At 49.5% G+C, this 23875-nt stretch overlaps 1 protein-coding gene across 3 annotated transcripts in view; it reads left to right on the top strand.

Moving 5' to 3' along the window:
* The first annotated feature begins 3681 nt into the window (after positions 1 to 3681).
* LOC138657686 (FERM domain-containing protein 6-like) overlaps positions 3682 to 23875 on the top strand; it is a 227430-nt gene continuing 207236 nt past the window's right edge. For 2 of the 3 annotated variants that reach the window (XM_069745388.1, XM_069745398.1), the window contains exon 1: positions 3682 to 4371. The gene's annotated coding sequence lies outside the window, so the exon portion shown is untranslated. Of the gene's footprint in view, positions 4372 to 17180; positions 17279 to 23875 lie in introns of all 3 variants that reach the window. The other variant, XM_069745395.1, reaches the window with a different exon arrangement.

Genomic DNA, 23875 nt, shown 5'->3' with positions numbered 1-23875 from the left:
GTTATTGTGTGAGTAATTATCTCTGGACTCTGCGATATTGTACAATTGTATTCATAACAGTGGCTGCTCCCCATGGGGTTAATAATCTGACTTTATCGTTTTAGACTCTGAAGAAAACTTACAAACTCCAAGAAAATGTTGCCCTGGGTTGGACTCCAACTCACCCCTAGGGGGCGCACAGCAGCCGACTACAATCAGACTGTATGCAGTGAGCGCCCTCTAATGGTGACTGCAGGCGGACAAATTGTATCATGGGATCCTTTGTGCAGAGGATTTAAGGGTTCCTGTATCTGATTAAATGAGCTCCAGCACTGGATTTTGGGCCTGAAAACTTGGTTAAAGGGTGGACATTCCCTTTAAGATATAAGAACTGAATAATCTGCCTTCGACGAAGCAACTGCAAGGACGTCATAAAATATCATCTGCAATATATTTGCTACACAGATGTTTTACGGATGTAAAATTAAGTCGCAAGAGCTTAGACACAAGTCCACAAGTACACCATTGAACAGCCCCAGCTAAATGAGTTCAGACTCCACCGAAAATAATGGCAGGCGGGTGTTCGGACTTTGCTGTGTCCAGTGACCGCTGCAGCCAATCACATTTTTCATTACTTCATTCTTATTTAGTTTGTGTTGTTGCAAACAGCAGAAAGTTTGTAAATATCTTCAGAGGCGATTTCACATACAAGCTGGTTTGTCCTTTAAACATTATTGCAATATATTAATCAAATATTCAAATGAACCCGAGTCGCGCACTTGATTCCTGCTCCATAATTCCAAACATTGCTGAGACTTCAAGATTATTCCATTCTCAGGGTTGTAACTTATTTTATCTTCTTGGTCCTCGGTTGATGAATCTGAATAATTAAGTTCTCTGACGATATTTTAGTTTTCAATGAAAATTATGTATCACTTCGATAAGGAAGATGTTACTCCTAGAGTTGGAATATGTCAGATATAGTGGAAAGAAGGAAGAGGATTGGATGCAGTCCTAGTGGCCCATCCGATCGGGGGGATTCCTGGGGCCAATCGGTCTGGAGGGCCCAGCGTCTCATCCGGTCGGGGGGATTCCTGGGGCCAATCGGTCTGGAGGGCCCAGCGTCTCATCCAATTGGGGGGATTCCTGGGGCCAACCGGTCTGGAGAGCCCGGCGTCTCATCCAATTGGGGGGATTCCTGGGGCCAACCGGTCTGGAGAGCCCGGCGTCTCATCCAATTGGGGGGATTCCTGGGGCCAACCGGTCTGGAGAGCCCAGCGTCTCATCCAATTGGGGGGATTCCTGGGGCCAATCGGTCTGGAGGGCCCAGCATCTCATCCGGTCGAGGGAGTCTCAGGGGCCAATCGGTCTGGAGGGCCCAGCATCTCATCCAATTGGGGGGATTCCTGGGGCCAACTGGTCTGGAGAGCTCAGCGTCTCATCCAACTGGGGGGATTCCTGGGGCCAACCGGTCTGGAGAGCCCAGCGTCTCATCCAATTGGGGGGATTCTTGGGGCCAATCGGTCTGGAGGGCCCAGCGTCTCATCCGGTCGAGGGAGTCTCAGGGGCCAATCGGTCTGGAGGGCCCAGCGTCTCATCCGATCGGGGGGATTCCTGGGGCAAATCGGTCTGGAGGGCCCAGCATCTCATCCGGTCGAGGGGGTGTCAGGGGACAATCGGTCTGGAGGGCCCAGCGTCTCATCCGGTCGAGGGGGTCTCAGGGGCCAATCGGTCTGGAGGGCCCAGCGTCTCATCCGATCGGGGGGATTCCTGAGGCCAACCGGTCTGGAGAGCCCAGCGTCTCATCCAATTGGGGGGATTCCTGGGGCCAATCGGTCTGGAGGGCCCAGCGTCTCATCCGGTCGAGGGAGTCTCAGGGGCCAATCGGTCTGGAGGGCCCAGCGTCTCATCCGATCAGGGGGATTCCTGGGGCCAACCGGTCTGGAGAGCCCAGCGTCTCATCCAATTGGGGGGATTCCTGGGGCCAATCGGTCTGGAGGGCCCAGCGTCTCATCCGGTCGAGGGAGTCTCAGGGACCAATCAGTCTGGAGGGCCCAGCGTCTCATCCGATCGGGGGTATTCCTGGGGCCAATCGGTCTGGAGGGCCCAGCGTCTCATCCGGTCGGGGGGATTCCTGGGGCCAATCGGTCTGGAGGGCCCAGCGTCTCATCCGGTTGGGGGGATTCCTGGGGCCAATCGGTCTGGAGGGCCCAGCGTCTCATCCGGTCGGGGGGATTCCTGGGGCCAACCGGTCTGGAGAGCCCAGCGTCTCATCCAATTGGGGGGATTCCTGGGGCCAATCGGTCTGGAGGGCCCAGCGTCTCATCCGGTCGAGGGAGTCTCAGGGGCCAATCAGTCTGGAGGGCCCAGCGTCTCATCCAATCGGGGGGATTCCTGGGGCCAATCGGTCTGGAGGGCCCAGCGTCTCATCCGGTCGGGGGGATTCCTGGGGCCAATCGGTCTGGAGGGCCCAGCGTCTCATCCGGTCGTGGGGATTCCTGGGGCCAATCGGTCTGGAGGGCCCAGTGTCTCATCCGGTCGGGGGGATTCCTGGGGCCAATCGGTCTGGAGGGCCCAGCGTCTCATCCGGTCGGGGGGATTCCTGGGGCCAATCGGTCTGGAGGGCCCAGCGTCTCATCCGGTCGAGGGGTCTCAGGGGCCCATCGTTCTAGAGGTCCTGGCATCTCGGGAGGTTCCAGCATTCCATTTGGTTGTGGGGTCCCATCCTTCCCATCCGTTTGGGGGATCCTGGTGCCCCATCCGGTTGTTGAGGTCCCAGGGGCCCATCTATATCCTTACTCTCCAGCCTGGAATATAGCGCAGCGTCTGTTGTTCTTACAACCAGTATATTGAATTCTGGGCTTGGTTTCCCAATGACTTCCACAAATAAATAAAACAATCAAGAGCAAATTAACCTGTATATTGCATCAGGGCAAGAGTCCAAGTCGGCAGTGGGTGAAAATCGTTGGTCATGAATCTATCGCAAGAATAGAAACGGACATTCCCCCCTCCCAAAGAAATGTCCTATGTGGGGCTGTATTATGTTATTTCAGGACATTTACAACCTCTGGCCTTGGTCCCAGAATCAAACTTGGAGGGAGGAAAGTGAATATATTCGTTGTGATCAGATCCGATGCGGACTTGCCCGATGCCGATCTATGGTGCTGACTGGTCAGTGTATGCTAAAGACATATGGGGTCTGGGTCTGAGACCTGAGGTTCCCCTCCATGCCAAGTGGTTGGTGCCCGTGAGAAATGTTATTCTTGTGCCATAGTGACTCACCGCAGTGTGATGTATTAGTAGTAATATATGCAGTCAACTTTCCCCCCCGGGCCTCCGAGACTGAGTCATTCCGAAACGCTGGATATACAGTACAGAGCAAAAGTTTGGACACACCTTCTCATTTAAAGATTTTTCTGTATTTTCATGACTATGAAAATTGTACATTCACACTGAAGGCATCAAAACTATGAATTAACACATGTGGAATTATATACTTATCAAAAAAGTGTGAAACAACTGAAATGATGTCTTATATTCTAGGGCAATGCAGCTGCAGGTTCTCACGCACAGAAGGAGAGGACAACTGTAGGAAACATCTAATTGGCTCACAACAGGAAAGTCCCTCCTAGTCAGCGGGTGCACAGAGGGATTTTCTGATACGGAGTCCACCTGTCCCAGGTAGTTTGAGTGGTCACCAGCACTGAAAGGGGTCCCAGTTTAGTTTGTCCATGAGGCTCCACCACCTCTACATACACCCCTACTTCTTGTCCCTGGCTGTTGCTAATAGAACTCCATTGGTTATATTTGTTTTCGATAAGGTTTCATTGATGGCCTCGTATTCTTGATCCCTCATTTGTCTGATCTCTTTAGGTCATTACACAATATTTCTCCTCTTGGTATAAATTATCCCCCGATTTATGACCTGTTGCCCCACAACCTCCCTGTTTTTGTCTGCTATTCCCCGTGACAGGTTTTTTTCTCTTGTGTAATATTGGGCGCTCTAATGAGGAGACCTGCATTCTTCTTCTACTACTAATCCATGCGCCTCCTTCCTCCGCAGAGATACAAGTCCTAGCTTGATTGTCGCAGTGCAATCATCTCTGAAAGAAGTCGCGTATGAAGAGAAAAAAGCAAAACCCCAAGTAATCTGCAGTCGCGTTTGCTGCATTTTCACAGTGCACAGGTGGCTGTTCGCACATTAGGAGGTGGACAGCGTCACAAGGACCCCGATATTGGAGCACCGACCCAAGAACAGGTGGGGTAATGTGAAGACATCTCATTGGGCTTATTGAAAAACATTCCATACACTTTTCATGGGAATGGAAAGAAGACTTGCAGGCTGTCTCCAGTCCCGGAGGAAATACATAGGGGCCAGGGCAAACTGATAAGGTAAGGTCACCCCATTAATATTACTTGGCATTGCACCTTTGCCTTGACCACATGTCACACGGAGCAATGGAATATCTAACCTTGTAATCGGCAAATTGATAGATACATTTCATTGTCAGTAATGATGGATTTATGATTGGTTGATCTGCTGCTGCCAATGCCACATTATTAAAGTGTGGGTTGTTAGCTGGAACTGACACTAGTGTCAATGGGTGGATGGGTCTCCTAAAACTCTTCCTCTTGAGTCATTATGGATCGTACCATTTAAGATTTGCAACTATGATGTGCAAAATGAGTAAACATTTTCTTGGCATGGCGTTGGCACCAGTCTAGCACTCTGTGCCCAATTTTATCAGATGCTGACAACTACCTTGTCATAAAGGAACCCTTTTCCCCAGATTATCTCCTGTCCTAACATGACCCTTGCATGGGGTCAGCAGCCTACAGTGTTACAACTCCCGGCATTCCCTGACAGACGCAGGAGTTGTAGTCCTACAACAGCTGGAGTTGCCCCAGCTATCGATGCCTTTGCTCACCATTACTAGAGATCATTGTAGCACTTTATTTCTGGGTGCCCACAGTCCACATGGATTCACAACCTGCGAGAGAATTAATAATTAATCGGAGTAACTCTGGCTCTCACCAGATCTCCTGCCGAGATCATTCACCCGTTAATATCATTAATTGTGAATCGATGCCACTCATCACTTATACATGGGGCCGCAGTCACAATGTGACCAAAAAGGAGACAAAAAGTCTTCTCTCGCTTGATCAGCTTACAATCCAACCCCAGTGTATGAAACACATGGAAGACACAAGTCTTAGGACTTGCACGGTTGTAAAGTCTCCGTCTGGTGTAATGATAGAGCTGGACGGTTGTAAAGTCTCCGTTTGGTGATAGAGCCGGACGGTTGTGATGGTTGTAAAGTCTACATTTTGTGTAATGATAGAGCCGGACAGTTTAAAGCCCCAGCTGGTGTAATGATGGAGCTAGACGGTTGTAAAGTCTCCGTCTGGTGTAATGATAAAACCGGACGGTTGTAAAGTCTCCATCTGGTGTAATGATAGAGCCGGACTGTTGTAAAGTCTCTGTCTGGTGTAATGATGGAGCTGAAAGGTTGTAAAGTCTCCGTCTGGTGTAATGATAAAGCCGGACGGTTGTAAAGTCTCCGTCTGGTGTAATCATAGAGTCGGACGGTTGTAACGTCTCCGTCTGGTGATAGAGCTGGACGGTTGTAACGTCTCCGTGTCTGGTGATAGAGCCAGACGGATGTAAAGTCTCCGTCTGGTGATAGAGCCGGACGGTTGTAAAGTCTCCGTTTGGTGTAATGATGGAGCTGGATGGTTGTAAAGTCTCCGTCTAGTGTAATGATGGAGCCGGACAGTTGTAAAGTCTCCGTTTGGTGTAATGATGGAGCCCGATGATTATGAAGTCTCCCTCTGGTGTAATGATAGAGCCGGACAGTTGTAAAGTCTCCGTCTGGTGTAATGATGGAGCCGGACGGTTGTGAAGTCTCCGTTTGGTGTAATGATGGAGCCCGATGATTGTGAAGTATCCGTCTGGTGTAATGATGGAGCCGGACAGTTGTGAAGTCTCCGTCTGGTGTAATGATGGAGTCGGACGGTTGTGAAGTATCCGTCTGGTGTAATGATGGAGCCGGACGGTTGTGAAGTCTCCGTTTGGTGTAATGATGGAGCCCGATGATTGTGAAGTCTCCGTCTGGTGTAATGATAGAGCCGGACAGTTGTAAAGTCTCCGTCTGGTGTAATGATGGAGCCGGACAGTTGTGAAGTCTCCGTCTGGTGTAATGATGGAGTCGGACGGTTGTGAAGTATCCGTCTGGTGTAATGATGGAGCCGGACGGTTGTGAAGTCTCCGTCTGGTGTAATGATGGAGCCCGATGATTGTGAAGTCTCCGTCTGGTGTAATGATGGAGCCGGACGGTTGTGAAGTCTCCGTCTGGTGTAATGATGGAGTCGGACGGTTGTGAAGTCTCCGTCTGGTGTAATGATGGAGCCGGACGGTTGTGAAGTCGCCGTCTGGTGTAATGATGGAGCCCGATGATTGTGAAGTCTCCGTCTGGTGTAATGATGGAGCCGGACAGTTGTAAAGTCTCCGTTTGGTGTAATGATAGAGCCGGACGGTTGTAAAGTCTCCGTCTGGTGTAATGAAGGAGCCGGACTGTTGTAAAGACTCCGTCTAGTGTAATGATAGAGCCGGACGGTTGTAAAGTCTCCGTTTGGTGTAATGATAGAGCCAGACGGTTGTCAAGTCTCCGTTTGGTGTAATGATAGAGCCGGACGGTTGTAAAGTCTCCGTTTGGTGTAATGATGGAGTCGGACGGTTGTGAAATCTCCGTCTGGTGTAATGATGGAGCCGGACGGTTGTGAAGTCTCCGTCTGGTGTAATGATGGAGCCGGACGGTTGTGAAGTCTCCGTCTGGTGTAATGATGGAGCCGGACGGTTGTGAAGTCTCCGTCTGGTGTAATGATGGAGCCGGACGGTTGTGAAGTCTCCGTTTGGTGTAATGATGGAGCCCGATGATTGTGAAGTCTCCGTCTGGTGTAATGATAGAGCCGAACAGTTGTGAAGTCTCCGTCTGGTGTAATGATAGAGCCGGACGGTTGTGAAGTCTCCGTTTGGTGTAATGATGGAGCCCGATGATTGTGAAGTCTCCGTCTGGTGTAATGATGGAGCCGGACGGTTGTGAAGTCTCCGTCTGGTGTAATGATGGAGCCCGATGATGGTGAAGTCTCCGTCTGGTGTAATGATGGAGCCGGACAGTTGTAAAGTCTCCGTTTGGTGTAATGATAGAGCCGGACAGATGTAAAGTCTCCGTCTGGTGTAATGAAGGAGCCGGACTGTTGTAAAGACTCCGTCTATTGTAATGATAGAGCCGGACGGTTGTCAAGTCTCCGTTTGGTGTAATGATAGAGCCGGACGGTTGTGAAGTCTCAGTTTGGTGTAATGATAGAGTCAGACGGTTGTGAAGTCTCAGTCTGGTGTAATGATGGAGCAGGACGGTTGTGAAGTCTCCGTCTGGTGTAATGATGGAGCCGGACGGTGGTGAAGTCTCCGTCTGGTGTAATGATGGAGCCGGACGGTTGTGAAGTCTCCGTCTGGTGTAATGATGGAGCCGGACGGTTGTGAAGTCTCCGTCTGGTGTAATGATGGAGCCGGACGGTTGTGAAGTCTCCGTTTGGTGTAATGATGGAGCCCGATGATTGTGAAGTCTCCGTCTGGTGTAATGATAGAGCCGAACAGTTGTAAAGTCTCCGTCTGGTGTAATGATAGAGCCGGACAGTTGTGAAGTCTCCGTTTGGTGTAATGATGGAGCCAGATGATTGTGAAGTCTCCGTCTGGTGTAATCATAGAGCCGGACAGTTGTAAAGTCTCCGTCTGGTGTAATGATGGAGCCGGACGGTTGTGAAGTCTCCGTTTGGTGTAATGATGGAGCCCGATGATTGTGAAGTCTCCGTCTAGTGTAATGATAGAGCCGGACAGTTGTAAAGTCTCCGTCTGGTGTAATGATGGAGCCGGACGGTTGTGAAGTCTCCGTCTGGTGAAATGATGGAGCCGGACGGTTGTGAAGTCTCTGTCTGGTGTAATGATAGAGCCCGATGATTGTGAAGTCTCCGTCTGGTGTAATGATAGAGCCGGACAGTTGTAAAGTCTCTGTCTGGTGAAATGATGGAGCCGGACGGTTGTGAAGTCTCCGTCTGGTGTAATGATAGAGCCCGATGATTGTGAAGTCTCCGTCTGGTGTAATGATAGAGCCGGACAGTTGTAAAGTCTCCGTCTGGTGTAATGATGGAGCCGGACAGTTGTGAAGTCTCCGTCTGGTGTAATGATGGAGCCGGACGGTTGTGAAGTCTCCGTCTGGTGTAATGATGGAGCCGGACAGTTGTGAAGTATCCGTCTGGTGTAATGATGGAGCCGGACGGTTGTGAAGTCTCCGTCTGGTGTAATGATGGATCCCGATGATTGTGAAGTCTCCGTCTGGTGTAATGATGGAGCCGGACAGTTGTAAAGTCTCCGTTTGGTGTAATGATAGAGCCGGACGGTTGTAAATTCTCCGTCTGGTGTAATGAAGGAGCCGGACTGTTGTAAAGACTCCGTCTAGTGTAATGATAGAGCCGGACGGTTGTAAAGTCTCTGTTTGGTGTAATGATAGAGCCGGACGGTTGTCAAGTCTCCTTTTGGTGTAATGATAGAGCCGGACGGTTGTAAAGTCTCCGTTTGGTGTAATGATTGAGCCGGACGGTTGTGAAGTCTCCGTCTGGTGTAATGATGGAGCCGGACGGTTGTGAAGTCTCCGTTTGGTGTAATGATGGAGCCCGATGATTGTGAAGTCTCTGTCTGGTGTAATGATAGAGCCGAACAGTTGTAAAGTCTCCGTCTGGTGTAATGTTAGAGCCGGACAGTTGTGATGTCTCCGTTTGGTGTAATGATGGAGCCCGATGATTGTGAAGTCTCCGTCTGGTGTAATGATAGAGCCGGACAGTTGTAAAGTCTCCGCCTGGTGTAATGATAGAGCCGGACAGTTGAAAAGTCTCCGTCTGGTGTAATGATGGAGCCGGACGGTTGTGAATTCTCCGTTTGGTGTAATGATGGAGCCTGATGATTGTGAAGTCTCCGTCTGGTGTAATGATAGCGCCGGACAGTTGTAAAGTCTCCGTCTGGTGTAATGATGGAGCCGGACAGTTGTGAAGTCTCCGTCTGGTGTAATGATGGAGCCGGACGGTTGTGAAGTCTCCGTCTGGTGTAATGATGGAGCCGGACAGTTGTGAAGTCTCCGTCTGGTGTAATGATGGAGCAGGACGGTTGTGAAGTCTCCGTTTGGTGTAATGATGGAGCCCGATGATTGTGAAGTCTCCGTCTGGTGTAATGATAGAGCCGAACAGTTGTAAAGTCTCCGTCTGGTGTAATGATAGAGCCGGACGGTTGTGAAGTCTCCGTTTGGTGTAATGATGGAGCCCGATGATTGTGAAGTCTCCATCTAGTGTAATGATAGAGCCGGACAGTTGTAAAGTCTCCGTCTGGTGTAATGATGGAGCCGGACGGTTGTGAAGTCTCCGTCTGGTGTAATGATGGAGCCGGACGGTTGTGAAGTCTCCGTCTGGTGTAATGATAGAGCCGGACGGTTGTAAAGTCTCCGTCTGGTATAATGATGGAGCCGGACAGTTGTGAAGTCTCCGTCTGGTGTAATGATGGAGCCGGACGGTTGTGAAGTTTCCGTCTGGTGTAATGATAGAGCCCGATGATTGTGAAGTCTCCGTCTGGTGTAATGATAGAGCCGGACAGTTGTAAAGTCTCCGTCTGGTGTAATGATGGAGCCGGACAGTTGTGAAGTCTCCGTCTGGTGTAATGATGGAGTCGGACGGTTGTGAAGTCTCCATCTGGTGTAATGATGGAGCCGGACGGTTGTGAAGTCTCCGTCTGGTGTAATGATGGAGCCCGATGATTGTGAAGTCTCCGTCTGGTGTAATGATGGAGCCAGACAGTTGTAAAGTCTCCGTTTGGTGTAATGATAGAGCCGGACGGTTGTAAAGTCTCCGTCTGGTGTAATGAAGGAGCCGGACTGTTGTAAAGACACCGTCTATTGTAATGATAGAGCCAGACGGTTGTAAAGTCTCCGTTTGGTGTAATGATAGAGCCGGACGGTTGTCAAGTCTCCGTTTGGTGTAATGATAGAGTCAGACGGTTGTGAAGTCTCCGTCTGGTGTAATGATGGAGCCGGATGGTTGTGAAGTCTCCGTCTGGTGTAATGATGGAGCCGGACGGTTGTGAAGTCTCCGTCTGGTGTAATGATGGAGCCGGACGGTTGTGAAGTCTCCGTTTGGTGTAATGATGGAGCCCGATGATTGTGAAGTCTCCGTCTGGTGTAATGAAGGAGCCGGACTGTTGTAAAGACTCCGTCTAGTGTAATGATAGAGCCGGAAGGTTGTAAAGTCTCCGTTTGGTGTAATGATAGAGCCGGACGGTTGTCAAGTCTCCGTTTGGTGTAATGATAGAGCCGGACGGTTGTAAAGTCTCCGTTTGGTGTAATGATAGAGTCGGACGGTTGTGAAGTCTCCGTCTGGTGTAATGATGGAGCCGGACGGTTGTGAAGTTTCCGTCTGGTGTAATGATGGAGCCGGACAGTTGTGAAGTCTCCGTCTGGTGTAATGATGGAGCCGGACGGTTGTGAAGTCTCCGTCTGGTGTAATGATGTAGCCGGACGGTTGTGAAGTCTCCGTCTGGTGTTATGACGGAGCCGGACGGTTGTGAAGTCTCCGTTTGGTGTAATGATGGAGCCCGATGATTGTAAAGTCTCCGTCTGGTGTAATGATAGAGCCGGACAGTTGTGATGTCTCCGTTTGATGTAATGATGGAGCCCGATGATTGTGAAGTCTCCGTCTGGTGTAATGATAGAGCCGGACAGTTGTAAAATCTCCGTCTGGTGTAATGATGGAGACGGACGGTTGTGAAGTCGCCGTTTGGTGTAATGATGGAGCCCCATGATTGTGAAGTCTCCGTCTGGTGTAATGATAGAGCCGGACTGTTGTGAAGTCTCCGTCTGGTGTAATGATAGAGCCGGACAGTTGTGATGTCTCCGTTTGATGTAATGATGGAGCCCGATGATTGTGAAGTCTCCGTCTGGTGTAATGATAGAGCCGGACAGTTGTAAAATCTCCGTCTGGTGTAATGATGGAGACGGACGGTTGTGAAGTCGCCGTTTGGTGTAATGATGGAGCCCCATGATTGTGAAGTCTCCGTTTGGTGTAATGATAGAGCCGGACAGTTGTAAATTCTCCGTTTGGTGTAATGATAGAGCCGGACGGTTGTGAAGTCTCCGTCTGGTGTAATGATAGAGCCGGCTCTATCATTACACCAGACGGTTGTGAAGTCTCCGTCTGTTGTAATGATAGAGCCGGACAGTTGTAAAGTGTCCGTCTGGTGTAATGATTGAGCCGGACAGTTGTAAATTCTCCGTTTGGTGTAATGATAGAGCCGGACAGTTGTGAAGTCTCCGTCTGGTATAATGATGGAGCCGGACGGTTGTGAAGTCTCCGTTTGGTGTAATGATGGAGCCCGATGATTGTGAAGTCTCCGTTTGGTGTAATGATAGAGCCGAACAGTTGTAAAGTCTCCGTCTGGTGTAATGATAGAGCCGGACAGTTGTGAAGTCTCCGTTTGGTGTAATGATGGAGCCGGACAGTTGTAAAGTCTCCGTCTGGTGTAATGATAGAGCCGGACATTTGTAAATTCTCCGTTTGGTGTAATGATAGAGCCGGACGGTTGTGAAGTCTCCGTCTGGTGTAATGATAGAGCCGGACGGTTGTGAAGTCTCCGTCTGGTGTAATGATAGAGCCGGTCGGTTGTGAAGTCTCCGTCTGGTGTAATGATAGAGCCGGACAGTTGTAAATTCTCCGTTTGGTGTAATGATGGAGCCCGATGATTGTGAAGTCTCCGTCTGGTGTAATGATAGAGCCGGACAGTTGTGAAGTCTCCGTCTGGTATAATGATGGAGCCCTATGATTGTGAAGTCTCCGTCTGGTGTAATGATAGAGCCCGATGATTGTGAAGTCTCCGTCTGGTGTAATGATAGAGCCGGCACCGATCACAAATTAATCTACAAACAGGGAGCACTACGGATTATCAGGATGAAATGTTCATGTCAACATCAAAGGCTCGGCAAGACCCTGGTGGAAGAAATTCCCATGGATTATGATAAATCTCTGTTATGTGCAAACATCAAGTGGCAGGGAAACAGTCAGAGCAGCTGTACAAAAGAGTGCAGCTCTGGGGTATAATACAGGATAAAACTTAGGATCAGTGATGTAATGTATGTACACAGTGACTGCACCAGCAGAATAGTGAGTGCAGCTCTGGAGTATAATACAGGATGTAACTCAGGATCAGTAATGTAATGTATGTACACAGTAACTGCACCAGCAGAATAGTGAGTGCAGCTCTGGAGTATAATACAGGATGTAACTCAGGATCATTAATGTAATGTATGTACACAGTGACTGCACCAGCAGAATAGTGAGTGCAGCTCTGGGTTATAATACAAGATAAAACTTGGGATCAGTGATGTAATGTATGTACACAGTGACTGCACCAGCAGAATAGTGAGTGCAGCTCTGGGGTATAATACAAGATAAAACTTAGGATCAATGATGTAATGTATGTACACAGAGACTGCACCAGCAGAATAGTGAGTGCAGCTCTGGAGTATAATACAGGATGTAACTCAGGATCAGTAATGTAATGTATGTACACAGTGACTGCACCAGCAGAATAGTGAGTGCAGCTCTGGAGTATAATACAGGATGTAACTCAGGATCAGTAATGTAATGTATGTACACAGTGACTGCACCAGCAGAATAGTGAGTGCAGCTCTGGAGTATAATACAGGATGTAACTCAGGATCAGTAATGTAATGTATGTACACAGTGACTGCACCAGCAGAATAGTGAGTGCAGCTCTGGAGTATAATACAGGATGTAACTCAGGATCAGTAATGTAATGTATGTACACAGTGACTGCACCTTCAGAGTAGTGAGTGCAGCTCAGCTGCTGCTCATTGTGTTGATTGTGGGTGCGGTCGCTGCTGAACCTGCAGTGTGCTCCTGAGCTCCAGAGAACCACCATCTCTCCACCTGGGGACCTGCTCTCTCTCTTACCCAGGGAGGGAGTGGGTTTCCTGGGATGAGTGAGGGAGCCAAGTCCCAGGCTTCTGCTTCCCGGACCAGGCTGGCGGGGGGCAGAAGGAACCAGCAACCAGCCTGCACATCAGAAGATTCGGGGGTGAGACGCTCCACCAGGAGTCGCAGCAATGTGGCTCCTACTCCCCCCAGGTCTGCAGAGACCCAGAGAAGCCGCAAGGCTTCCATGGAGGAGAAGCCTGCTAGTATGCAAGATGGCGGCCCTTCTGGAGGAAAGCTGAGTGCTCACGGAGGTGAGGCCGACCTCACCGAGGAGGGTTGGGCGCTGCAGAGACCCCGGGAGTCTGTGTCCACCTATGCCTCCCGGGTCATGAGCCACCTCCGTGAGTATGAAGATGCTAGCAAGAGACTGATGAGACTCCGGGAGGAGCTGCGCTGCACAAGCAACAAAGCTGCAAGTTCCTCCAAACCGAGGAAGAATCAGCTCCAGGCGGAGGTAAGGAGACTGAAAGTGGACATCAATGAGCTTGAAGTCAGAAAAGCTTTCATAAGAGAAAAAAGTGGACCGTTTAAGGAAAAACTTATTAATGAAGAGCGATTCAGGGAAATGGCTGATAACAGAGAGCAAAGGCAGATGGGGCTGCAGCCTGAGTGCCAGGTGGATGATGATGATGAGGAGGAGGATGACCAGCAGAAAGCTCCACCTGGCAGCCCTCTTAGTCACTCAGAGGCCACGTGCAGCGAGCTACCTGCTGGACAGGCGACAATGACATCTCGTCGCAGTTCTGCTGGCTCTGGGGAGGACAGTGACATCGGCCAGGGAGGGGCGCTAATGGCAGAGATCAAGCTGCTGGAGCCCCCAGTGTGCCTTCAGAACTTCCATCTTGGTGATGATTTACCAGAGGAGGCACCTGGGGGCCACAAGAAAAAGGTAAAGAAGATCAAACCTAAGCTGCAGGAAGCGGTAAGCTATGTATATGCCCCCCTCCCTGTACCCCCTGAGTCGGCTGCAGGGTCAGCTCGCTGTATAAGCCCCGTTGCCCAGCCCCGCCCGGGTTCTGCTGTGGATCCGGTGCAAAGGCGCGGGGAGATTACAGAGCACGGTAATGAGGCGCAGAGCTCCGTCTTTGCTTGTAGTAGCGGGGATGTAGCAGCAGGTGCATCAGCCAAGAGGCTGGACAGTGAGGGCGGCCCGGCGGCGGGCAAACGATCAGGCCACGATGCTGTGGTGCGCTCCTCACTGGGAGGGGGGAGCGGCCCAGTGTCGGGGGCAGCTCCGGTAGCCTCGGTGCCCTTGAATGCTGTTGCCACTGATCACTTAGTTGAGGAGCGGCGGCAGTGTGAGGGGGTTGCTGGGGCTGGGAGTTCCGGTCCTCCTCCCAAAGTCCTGTTCTGTGTTGGCGCTGCTGGTCAACAGGATGCTGACATTGAGGATCAGCGGCGCCACACAATGGCGAAAGATCAGCGGCGCCTGGTAACAGTAAAGCAGCGGAAAATATCATCTGATGATGCGGAGGGCACTCGTAAAACCAGGGGTGAGGTCACCTCCAGTTCTGTGGAGGAGAATCAGCCCCTTGTGCCTGATGATGCGGAGGTCAAAATGTCACCCCCTGTTGTCACTGGTCCAGCAGGAGTGAATGTGGTGGGTATGGATGAGGAAAACTCTTTGTCTAGTGGTGTGGTTGCTGGTTTGGTAGAGGGTGAGGGGGTTATGGAGGTGGGTAATGGTGATGCTGTTGGTGTGGATGTGGTCACTGGTCCGGTTGCCCCCCCCGGTGGTGGCAGCGCCTGTCAGGAGTTATGCTGCTGTCACCTCCGGGGGAAATAGGGCATCCTCCTCGTCTCTGGGCTCTGGGGACGGCATGTTGCAACGGCGTCTCCTGGAGGCTCTAAAGAGGGGGGAGAGATCACTAATAGTAGAGGGTCGAGAGGTTGATCTATCCTTCTGGATAGAGAGGCATGGCCTCGGGGCCTTCCGAGAGCAAAGAGGGGGGGATACAGTGTTGTCCCTCCCAACAGCCGGGCTGGGTAGTGTGCGTAGGAATGTGTTCCGTCTTCAGTGGAGGGGCAATGATGCGTGTCCTCCAAGGTCTAAAGTTGTGGAGCTCCTGCTAAGGATGGGCTTCAGTGCGATTGACATCTACGCCTTGATACATCCCTATTCCACACCTAATTTTGATGTCAGCTTTGTTCGGCCGGAGGGGCTGGAGCTCTTCTGGTCGAACTATGAGTTGGCAAAAAATGAGCCCGGCTGGCGAGACTTTGCCGTTCAGGTGGTGTCTCGCCAAAACCAAGTCAAGAAAGTGACCGTGATGACTTATAACGAGTCACTTTCTTGTTATGACATCATGACGTGGCTTGGCCGGTATGGAGAGGTGGTAGAAATGCCAAAGAAAAACCGTGACGAGTTTGGTATCTGGTCAGGGGCCTGGACGTTTATGGTAAAGCTTAAGCGTTCAGGTGGTACGGTTGCCCACATACCATCATCTGCTTTCCTGGGTAGGGATCGTATCCTGGTCTTCTACCAGGGGCAACCGAAGCTCTGTCACAGGTGCGGCGACCCCACACACTTCAGCGCAAACTGCACTGTGCAGAAGTGTGCATTGTGTGGGGATATCGGCCATCTTGCTGCATCTTGTGTGGAGATTAGGTGTCACCTGTGTGGTGACTTAGGTCACCCATTCAGCCGTTGTCCTCGCTCCTTCGCTAATGCAGTCGTGACCCCAGTGGGAGAAAGCCGTGAGGCTGATTCTGCTGGGGAAGGGACTAGCAGGGGTGAGGGAGCTGAGGGGCCAAGGAAGAAAAGCAATAAAAAGACGCCTGCCCAGCTAAGGCGTCTAGACAAGCGCAGACAGGATAGGGAGCTGGGTGAGCCTCGTACTACTGGGGCAGCCCCTGTCCTGGATGCCAGTCTTGCTGCTGAGGCCCCGAGGGATGATGAGTTGGATGAGGAGGTCAGGAGGATCCACAGGGAGGAAAGTGCCACTGCCTCAGAGTCCTCCCATTATGAAAGTATGGATGAGGATAATAGGCAGTGGCTAGAGGACAAGCGTAAGCTCGGCACCAAAAAGAAGAGAAAGAAGGGAGATAAAACATCTTCTCCCGCTCTGACTAAGGTACCTAAGGAAGGAAAAACCGACTCCCCTCTGGTTGGTCTTTCTAACCGGTTCCAAGCCCTTGAAAACATCTCTTCCTCTGAGGAGGTAGCTGAGGGTGAGGTTCTGGCTTCGGCAGGGCTCACAGGGGATGCCAAGTCTCCTCCTTCTGGGAATGTAAGATCCTTGGAGGGAGGGACTGGCCCAGAGTCCGGAGACGAGGACCAAAAAAATAAAAAACACGTGGGAATGGATACTTCATTGTCATTAAAGAGGGGGAAGGATTCCTCCTCTGAGGCAGAGGATAAGGGGAGTGGGAAAAAGAAAGCCATCTAACTCAATCACCAATGATGGCGGTACCCACTCCATTGACGCTGGCGTCCATTAATGTCGCCAGCATAAAGTCAAATACAGCTAGATTTGCGGCCTTTGATTTTCTCAGCCGGGTTGAAGCTGACATTTTCTTTTTGCAAGAGACCAGGCTGCCAAACATGGCAGATGTGTTTAAAGCTAAGAGGGAGTGGAGACTCGGGCCCTCCTATTGGTCTCTTGCGGCCGAGCCGTATAGCGGAGTGGTGGTCCTTTTTACCGCACCGGTGGAATGCCGACGGGTTATTGAGTTAGAAATGGGGAGGTGCCTGATCTTAGATGTCCTCATGAAGGGACAAGAGCTCCGGCTCATTAACATCTATGGTCCCCAATCTAAGTGGGACCGGAAGTGTCTCTTTATGAGGATCAAGCCCTACCTTTTTACAAGTCGGCAGGTTGTCTTTGGAGGGGACTTCAATGCTGTCACGAGGCCCCGAGATAGAGGAGGTTCCAGAGAGAAGCTGACTTATGATAGCGTCTCCCTTAATAGTATAGCTAGTGAGGTTCGCCTGGTGGATGTCCACATTCGGCACACCCCAGGCCACGAGGGGTTCACCTATCATAGAGGTAACTGTAGGTCCAGAATAGATAGGTTTTATTTAAAGGAGGAAGCTGTCTCTTCAGCAGTGTCTGTTGTTGAGGTGGAGTTCTCCGACCACTGTTTAATTTTGTTTTCTCTGAATGTTACAGAGACCCTCCGGATGGGAAGAGGCTTTTGGAGGCTCAATTCGTCTCTCTTGGAAGAAGCGGAGATAAGACAGTCCTTTGAGGATTTTCTTCAGAGCCAGGTACCATTACTGGATCTTTGTAGTAGTAAGTCAGAGTGGTGGGAGATGTTCAAGGAAAGGGTGGCGAGATTCTTCCGCCAGCTCTCGAGCCTCAGGAGTCTGAGCAGGTACCGCCTGTATCAGGGTCTGAGGAGGAAACTCGAGCATCTTGTCTCAACTGGAGGTAGCCGCGAGGAGATCTCCAGAGTGAAATCTTTGCTTATGAGGTGTCAGTACGATAGACACGCATCTTTGGTTTTTGAGAGGGATTACGGGAAGTACTGCTCGCCTGACCCGTACAGAAACTGCAAGATATCAGTGAATAGTAAAGTGGTTACAGGACTGGTTGACACTACGGGGTCCCTGAGGCGATCCAGATCAGGGATCCTGGAGGTTGTCAGATCCTTCTACTCGCACCTCTTGGGGAAGAGGGATCTTGATTGGGATGAGATGTCGGCTTTCCTGGCTGAAGCTGTCCCCGAACCAGGGGTAGACCCCTCTCTTGACGTTTTGACAGAAATGATCAGGAAAGAGGAAGTTCAGTTGGCGATTGAAGGGCTTGCCCCCAAAAAATCGCCTGGTCCAGATGGCTTAACATCTGAATTCTATAAGACCTTTAAGGACGTTTTGGTTCCCCTCTTGACTGAGGTATTCAATGAGTGTCTTTCCTCGGGCACTCTGCCGAAGTCAATGAGGAGGTCTGCTGTGATCATCTTGTCAAAGGGTAAGGACCCATCTTGCATTGAGAATTGGCGTCCCATAGCTCTTCTTAATGCAGACAGGAAGGTTCTGGCAAAGGTGCTGTTTAATCGGCTGGTGAAATTTGCACCCCGACTCCTTTCGGGGGCCCAGCATTGCTCTGTTCCAGGCCGCAGCACATTTAGTGCTGTGCTCTGTGTCTGAGAGGCAGTGGAGCAGGGTAGGGCTGGTCACTGGAAGGGGTACATGCTGTCACTGGTCCAGGCAAAAGCATTTGATCGAGTTAATCATGAGTACCTCTGGTCCGTCCTTCTGAGATATGGCCTGCCGGGGGGGTTTGTTGATTGGCTTAAGACCTTGTACAGTGGGGCAGAGAGTTTCCCGCTTGTGAATGGTTGGATTGGCAGCTCTTTTGAGGTTGGGTCCGGTGTCCGCCAGGGTTGTCCCTTGAGCCCGCTGTTGTACGTGTTTGCGATTGACCCTCTTCTTAGGAGGGTGGAGCGTGGACCGTTGGCCGGGATCGGGATGGACCAGGCGGCACCGAAAGCCACTCTGAGGGTGGTGGCGTATGCTGATGATGTCACTGTGTTTGTTTCCTCTCCTGAGGAGGCAGGGTGGCTGATGTCAGAGGTAGATCGCTACTCGGAGGCATCCGGGTCCAAAATCAACCAGGATAAGTGTGAGAGTCTCTGGCTGGGAGGAGGAGATCCTGGTTTTGATCTCCCGGACACCCTTCCAGGACCCAAAGTCTCTGCAAAAGTCCTTGGCATTTGGCCAGGGGGATTACCCCAAACAAAATTGGGACAGCAGGCTAGAGATCGCCACTCAGAAGGTGAACCAATGGAAGGGTTGGTCTTTGACCCTAAGGGAAAGGGTAAACCTGATCAAAACTTACCTGCTCCCTTTACTGATTTATCTGGGCAGTGTATGCATCTTGCCGGAATCTCTCTGGACTTGGGTCTACAGTTTGTTCTTCCAACTGTTATGGGGGAATAGACTGAACCTGGTCAAGAGGGAGGTTACTTACCGTACGAGGAGACTAGGAGGGTTGGGTATGGTCAACCCTGTGGTATTCCTTGTGGATAGGGTTGAGCGAAACGGGTCGAACATTTTCAAAAGTCGCCGACTTTTGGCTAAGTCGGGGTTTCATGAAACCCGATCCGACCCCTGTGCGGGGTCGGCCATGCGGTACGCGACTTTCGCGCCAAAGTCGCGTTTCAATGACGCGAAAAGCGCCATTTCTCAGCCAATGAAGGTAAACGCAGAGTGTGGGCAGCGTGATGACATAGGTCCTGGTCCCCACCATCTTAGAGAAGGGCATTGCAGTGATTGGCTTGCTGTCTGCGGCGTCACAGGGGCTATAAAGAGGCGTTCCCGCCGACCGCCATCTTACTGCTGCTGATCTGAGCTTAGGGAGAGGTTGCTGCCGCTTTGTCAGAAGCAGGGATAGCGTTAGGCAGGGTCCATTAACCACAAAACCGCTTGTGCTGCAGCGATTTGCACTGTCCAACACCACCCTCGGTGTGCAGGGACAGTGGAAGTTTTTTTTTTTTTTTTTCCCCTCAGCGCTGTAGCTCATTGGGCTGCCCTAGAAGGCTCCCTGATAGCTGCATTGCTGTGTGTACGCCGCTGTGCAAACCAACTGCTTTTTTCAAAGCACAAATCCTCTTGTTCCTTCCTTTCTGCACAGCTATCTTTTTTGTTTGTCCACACTTTTTATTTCATTTGTGCATCAGTCCACTCCTTATTGCTGCCTGCCATACCTGGCTGAGATTACTGCAGGCAGGGAGATAGTAGCTGCCTGCCATACCTGGCTGAGATTACTGCAGGCAGGGAGATAGTAATTGTAGGACATTCCCTGTTTTTTTTTTTTTTTTTGGTGGGAGATTAAGATTGGCAATTTGGCATTTCTGCTAGAGTGCCATCCCTGTGTGTGCCATCTCTCTCACATAGTGGGCCATAGAAAGCCTTTTCATTTTTCTGTATTTTTTTTTGTGGGGTGTATAAATTCTCCCTGATAAAAATACAGTGGGAGATTAATATTGGCCTTTGGGCTTGTGTGCCAGTCCTGAGTGTGCCATCTCTCTCACAAATAGTGGGCCATAGAAAGCCTATTTTATTTTTTTTTGGGTTTTATAAATTCTCCCTGAAAAAAAGGGAGATTAATATTGGCCTCTGGGCTTGTGTGCCAGTCCTGAGCGTGCCATCTGTGCCAGCCCTGAGCGTGCCATCTCTCTCACAAATAGTGGGCCATAGAAAGCCTATTTAATTTTTTTTTTGGTTTTATAAATTCTCCCTTAAAAAAAGGGAGATTAATATTGGCCTCTGGGCTTGTGTGCCAGTTGTGAGCGTGCCATCTGTGCCAGTCCTGAGCGTGCCATCTCTCTCACAAATAGTGGGCCATAGAAAGCCTATTTAATTTTTTTTTTGGTTTTATAAATTTTCCCTGAAAAAAGGGAGATTAATATTGGCCTCTGGGCTTGTGTGCCAGTTGTGAGCGTGCCATCTGTGCCAGCCCTGAGCGTGCCATCTCTCTCACAAATAGTGGGCCATAGAAAGCCTATTTAATTTTTTTTTTTGGTTTTATAAATTCTCCCTGAAAAAAAGGGAGATTAATATTGGCCTCTGGGGTTGTGTGCCAGTTGTGAGCGTGCCATCTGTGCCAGTCCTGAGCGTGCCATCTCTCTCACAAATAGTGGGCCATAGAAAGCCTATTTAATTTTTTTTTTGGTTTTATAAATTTTCCCTGAAAAAAGGGAGATTAATATTGGCCTCTGGGCTTGTGTGCCAGTTGTGAGCGTGCCATCTGTGCCAGTCCTGAGCGTGCCATCTCTCTCACAAATAGTGGGCCATAGAAAGCCTATTTTTTTTTTTTTTTGGGTTTTAGAAATTCTCCCTGAAAAAAAAAGGGAGATTAATATTGCCCTTTGGGCTTGTGTGCCAGTACTAAGCGTGCCATCTCTCTCTCTCTCTCAGTCAGTGGGCCATAGAACGCCTATTTTTGGTTTTATTTGTTTTCTAAATTCTCCCTGAAAAAATCATTTTATTTTATTTGGTTTCTAAATTCTTCCTGATAAAATCATATTTTTTTTATTATTTTTTTTTCTAAAGTCTCCCTGAAAAAAAAAACAAAAAAAAAAAAACAGTGGGAGATTAATATTGGCCTTTCTGCTTGTGTGCCAGTCTTGACTCCTGGGTGCGTCATCTCTCAGTCAGTGGGCCATAGAACGCCTATTTTTGGTTTTATTTGTTTTATAAATTCTCCCTGAAAAAATCATTTTATTTTATTTGGTTTCTAAATTCTTCCTGATAAAATCATATTTTTTTTATTATTTTTTTTTCTAAAGTCTCCCTGAAAAAAAAAAAAAAAAAAAACAACCAAAAAAAACAGTGGGAGATTAATATTGGCCTTTCTGCTTGTGTGCCAGTCTTGACTTCTGGGTGTGCCATCTCTCTCTCTCTCTCTCTCTCCAATTGTGGTCCATAGAAAGCCTATATTTTTTTTCCTTGATTTGGGTTCCAAAATCTACCAGAGAAAATAACTACATCAATCATTGGTAGAAAAATATTGGCCTCTGGGCTTGTGTGCCACTCCTGACTCCTGTGTGCGTCATCTCTCAGTCAGTGGGCCATAGAACGCCTATTTTTGTTTTTATTTGTTTTATAAATTCTCCCTGAAAAAATCATTTTATTTTATTTGGTTTCTAAATTCTTCCTGATAAAATCATATTTTTTTTATTATTTTTTTTTCTAAAGTCTCCCTGAAAAAAAACAAAAACAAACAAACAAAAAAAACAGTGGGAGATTAATATTGGCCTTTCTGCTTGTGTGCCAGTCTTGACTCCTGGGTGTGCCATCTCTCTCTCTCTCTCTCTCTCTCTCTCCAATTGTGGTCCATAGAAAGCCTATATTTTTTTTTCCTTGATTTGGGTTCCAAAATCTACCAGAGAAAATAACTCCATCAATCATTGGTAGAAAAATATTGGCCTCTGGGCTTGTGTGCCACTCCTGATTCCTGTGTGCGTCATCTCTCACTCAGTGGCCCATAGAAAGCATATAGTTTGTTACATTTGTTTTCTAAATTCTCCCTGCAAAAATCTATTTTTTTTTTTTTGGGGGGTTTCTAAAGTGTTCCTGAAAAAAATAAAAATAAAAAAAAAATAATAGTGTGACATTAATATTAACATTTGTGCTTCAGTGACAGTCCTGCGTGTGGGGCATCTCTCTAATTTGCAGCCACCAAAAAAAGAGTGTGTAACATTGGGCCTGATTTTCGCTGTGGTCTCACCAACCTGTAAAGGGGTAGCTAAATCATACTGAAGTTATAGCTCACCGTGTAAGTTGTGTGACTGCAACAAATAACGTTAGTTTGGTTACGTTTTTAAAACAATGAGGAAGTCTGGTGGAAGAGGTCGTGGCCGGGGGCGTTCATTGTCAGCTGGTAATGAGGGTAGTGGTAGTGGTGGAGCATCAGGTGGTCGTGGGGAAAAAAATATTGCACCTAAGTCTGGAGCTGTGGAGCCAGGTTCGTCGTCCGGCTACACAAGGCCTCGAACGCTCCCTTTTCTGGGATTAGGAAAACCGCTTTTAAAGCCGGAGCAGCAAGAGCAAGTTTTGGCTTATCTTGCTGACTCAGCCTCTAGCTCTTTTGCCTCCTCTCGTGAAACTGGTAAAAGTAAAAGCAGCGCGTCGTTAGTGGATGTTCACGGTCAGGGACAAGTCACTTCCTTGTCCTCTTCAGCAAAAACAACAACAGAGAAGAATGCAGCAGGCGACACAACGGGTTACTCCATGGAGCTCTTTACACATACCGTCCCTGGCTTAGAAAGTGAAGCAGTTAACAGTCCATGCCCATTACAAGTTGAATCTGACATGGAGTGCACTGACGCACAGCCACAGCCAGACTACTATGCTGGTCCTTTGACTCAGACCACAACATTGCCCTCGCAGGGTGCTGATCAAGAATCAGACCCTGATGAGACTATGTTGCCCCATCACGAACGCTATACCACCGAACGACACGGTGACACAGACGAAGTTGCGCAGGAGGTACAAGAAGAGTTATTAGATGACCCAGTTCTTGACCCCGATTGGCAGCCATTGGGGGAACAGGGTGCAGGCGGCAGCAGTTCTGAAGCAGAGGAGGAGGAGGGGCCGCAGCAGGCATCAACATCGCCACAGGTTCCATCTGCCGGGCCCGTATCTTGCCCAAAACGCGTGGCAAAGCCAAAACCTGGTGGAGGACAGCGTGGCCATCCGGTTAAAGCTCAGTCTGCAATGCCTGAAAAGGTATCCGATGCTAGAAAGAGTGCAGTCTGGCATTTTTTTAAACAACATCCAATTGATCAGCGCAAAGTCATCTGTCAAAAATGTTCTACTTCCTTAAGCAGAGGTCAGAATCTGAAAAGTCTCAATACTAGTTGCATGCATAGACATTTAACCACCATGCATTTGAAAGCTTGGACTAACTACCAAACGTCCCTTAAGGTTGTTGCACCCTCGGCCAATGAAGCTAGTCATCAACGCAACATCCCTTCCGGCAGTGTAGGACCACCATTTAGCGCACCACCTGCTGTATCTGTGCAGGTATCTTTGCCAGGCCAAAGCAGTCAGGGTCAGGGAATCACCAGTTTCGTAGTAGGAAACACTGCATCTAGGGCACCGGCGGCAACAATACCATCTCCCACCGTCTCTCAGTCTGCCATGTCCACCGGCACCCCCGCTAGTTCCACGATCTCCAGCTCTCCAGTCCAGCTCACCCTACATGAGACTATGGTTAGAAAAAGGAAATACTTAGCCTCGCATCCGCGTACACAGGGTTTGAACGCCCACATAGCTAGACTAATCTCGTTAGAGATGATGCCCTACCGGTTAGTTGAAAGCGAAGCTTTCAAAGACCTGATGGACTACGCTGTACCA

Source organism: Ranitomeya imitator, chromosome 1 (genome assembly GCF_032444005.1).
Source record: "Ranitomeya imitator isolate aRanImi1 chromosome 1, aRanImi1.pri, whole genome shotgun sequence".
NCBI classification, from domain to species: domain Eukaryota; kingdom Metazoa; phylum Chordata; class Amphibia; order Anura; family Dendrobatidae; genus Ranitomeya; species Ranitomeya imitator.
This window is presented reverse-complemented; position numbering and strand designations above follow the sequence as displayed.